We start from the raw sequence: 3,489 nt of genomic DNA on the forward strand, positions 1-3,489 counted from the left end.
TTTCCTATGATCTCCCAGATGTGTTTCTGGTGTTTCTCACTCTCTATTTTCTTTTCTTCTCAATATACTCTGGGGCAAGAATTTGCTAGACTAATACCATTTGAACAATTGCGTACCCTTATGCAGTTATTCTAACTACCATTTATAAGTAATACAATTCTGCATTTATCCTTCTTCTGGTTTACTTCATTTAACTTATCTTCAGGTTCCATCCAAATTCTAGAAAGTTACATGTGGCACCTTCCCTTATAAATATGTAGAATGTCATTATATATATGTAGCACATGAAAGTGATCCATTCATCTGTTGTTAGACATCTAGGTTAATTCCTTACCTTAGCTACTATACTGATTGCTGTGATGAATAAATGATTTTATGTCTTGGGAGAGATACCCAAAATTGGTACTTCTGAGTCATATTTTCACTGTTATAAGTTATCTGAATATCTTCCACACTACTTTTCCAAGGGGTTCCATCAGACAACATTGCCATTAACAGGGGATAAAAGATCTCTTTCAGAACATCCCTGCCAACACAGATTGTTCCCACTATTTTTGATATGTGCCATCTTTACTGGAGTAAGATTATATCTCGTTGTCCTACTGATTTGCATTTTCCTAATGGTAATTTGTCAAAGCCCAGCAGCTAGTGATGAGCCCACAGTGCTGATGTCCAAGGGAACTTTAAAGAAAGACTCTGACAAATACCACAGTCTTATTTACTAAAGAAGCCAAGGGATATATATGACAAATCTCTAGGTCAGAAGATAGATAAAGGGAGATAAGTTAGATGGGTTTAACTCCTAGGTAAATCAGATAGAGGGCTAGGTAACGTAAAAGGATATAGCACAAAGTAGATAAAGGTCTCTACAAATTAGGAAGATATTCCTCAGCAAAGGGTAGAAAAAGTTCAATGCATGCCCTTCCAACTGTCTCCTCCAACTGCAAGCAACTCTCCAAGCACACATTTTTTCCATAAAGGGGGGTGTTTTATAGTCTCATCCAGCCAAACATTCTTAAGGTCTCATTTAAAGTGGTGGTTTGCGGGGTCTTAAAGCCCCCCGGAGGGGCCCGGCCAGCGGGGAAGCGGCTGGGAGGCTCTTGGACGTCCGCATCTTTATTTTGCTGGGTTAAAAGAACAACACACCTGTAAAAAATCTGGGAGAGGTTAGTAATGAAGACCTCAGGCGAAATATCCGATTAGAGGTAAAAATTTATTGGTCCAGCATCTCTTATATAGAGGAGGAGAAATGGGCAGGAAAAAAGACATGTCAATCATACTTTTTGGCGGGAAGGTTATAGAACAAAGGCAGTAAAATATTCAGAAGGGAGGGAGACCTTATGTCTCCAAAGTGGGATCTGCAGCCCGCTTATCTGGGCTAACATCAGTCTGTGAAGGGGCAGGTTTTTGAAGGTAGCTATTAACTCTGGAAAGAAGCTAAAGGGAGTGGTCTAGATCTGGAACTGGTATTGGGGGTGTTTACTTTTCTCTTTGGCTTCAAAGAAAAATCTCCTTCAGCTGTGAAATACCTTTCCTGTTAGCTCAAAAGCTTACAGCAAAGTCTGCAGGTAGGCAGCCTTAGGTAAAAGGCTGCATAAAAGACAGAAGACAGAAAAATTGATCCTCTGACAGGACACTGTCTCCAACATCTCCCCCTTTCTCTTCTAATAAAAGAAGGAAAGTCGTGAGTGGGTGGAAGACCCTGTCTTAGGCCTGCAGGGTTTGACCAGGTCGGACATGGCCATCAGCCGCATTTAAAATGATGGCTACGGACGCGGTGGGTGTGCACGGAGGTCCGAATTATACGCCGTAGCCTTTTGGGGCCATGCCCTAACTGGGACCCTACTAATCCCGTCGTAGGCATCTCCACAGCCAAGAGCACAAAGACCGGAGCGAGCTCCGTCTGTTAGGGATGCGCTCAAACTCCTGGAAAATTAGTGGCTGGAGGGGCGGCTTGGTGACTATAGCCCAGTTTTCACAGGAAGCACGTGGGGCTAGTTGGCAGTGAACCTGAACAGAGGTTTTTTTCCTTATCATCTGCCAGATTTTTAACAAGGTCCGTGAGTTTGCGGAGAGCCCATGGGCCAAGGGAAAGGAGCAGCATGAGGCTAATGAGGGGTCCCAAAACAGTGGACAGTATTGTGTGAAGCCAAGGAGAAGAGAGAAACCAGCCCTGGTACCAACTTTGTTCTTGATTAAAATGGCTCAGAAATTCTTTCATACCATCACCAATGTGTTGAACACTGTACAACATTGTTCCTTAAGGGCTACACAGATTCCCCCTTCCTAAAAAAAAAGAAAAATACCAAATTAAACCACAGTGGTTAGCTGCACTATGTTTGCTAGGGATACAATAGTGTGCTTTAAGTATTGTAAACTTATTGTAAGTTTGAAACATTTGTAACAACAGTTATACTTAAGGCAGTAACAGATTTTTAAGTATGAACCAATGAATAAATTATTGTGCTTACACCGGTAGCACCCAGGCCTATGAATAAGGCTAGGGTGAGAGCAGTGACTGGTTTGACAGGTAAGTTAGGCATGAAAACACAGTAGTTTTAGGACTGAAAAAACAAATGTGAAACAATGTGGGGAGATAAACCAGTAAAACAGGCAGGAAACGTTACAAGAATTTGATTACAATTTTCAATAGGGGGAATTATATTAGGTACCAAAAGGCAAAGTCCAAGTTTCACCACCTGTTTTAAGGTGATGCTGAAGTGAGGTTTGGAGCTGGATTGCAGAGCGAAGGGGTCAGAGACAGGCAGGGGGTTGCCAAAGCAGAAGGGCGGTTGAGATGAATAGCAGATAGGCAGGGTCAGTGATGGTGGAGGCGTTGACCAGCTGCAGGATGAGGTTCGGGGTGGAAACTGGACGAACAGGTTTGATGGTTAATCTAGGCATTAACAAAGCTAATAGTTATGATAAGCAAGAAAAATTTCAGTAACAATATTGGGAGAATGTTCAGTGGAGTTGGGGGCTTCAATGAAGATGGAAGTGTTGTGCCTTGATGAGTTTCAGCTTCCCAGTGGAGGTTAGCAGGGTCGTTGGTAGCAGTGGGCATGCTGAAGGTTTATAGAAGGGCTGCCAGGCAGAGTATCATTCAGCATTTCCTTTAGGCAGAGTCAGTCAGAAACAGGTCCGGCAGGAATGGTGGGCTAGCAGGAGGGGTGACAGGCTCTTTTGAAGTGGATGAAGAGAGGACTGCAAGAGGCTAAGGAAACTGCTTGGCAGGAGGCAAAATGGTTATTTTTGAATGCCACGGGAATGCCTTTTGACCATTGTTAGACTTTAGCACTTTGAAAAATTTTATAATTAATAATAGCCAATTGTTCAAAAACCTTTAAACTGAACTTAAATGATTTCTCTTAAACTTATTAGTTATCATTTTAAAGCTAGATGCTTCTTTTTCTAGCCACATTTGGCCTTATTCTATTGGCCTTAACTATACAAAGCAGAAAGTTGGGTGATTGTAAAGTTCAAAAATTC

Source organism: Suncus etruscus, chromosome 8 (genome assembly GCF_024139225.1).
Source record: "Suncus etruscus isolate mSunEtr1 chromosome 8, mSunEtr1.pri.cur, whole genome shotgun sequence".
Classification (NCBI taxonomy): domain Eukaryota; kingdom Metazoa; phylum Chordata; class Mammalia; order Eulipotyphla; family Soricidae; genus Suncus; species Suncus etruscus.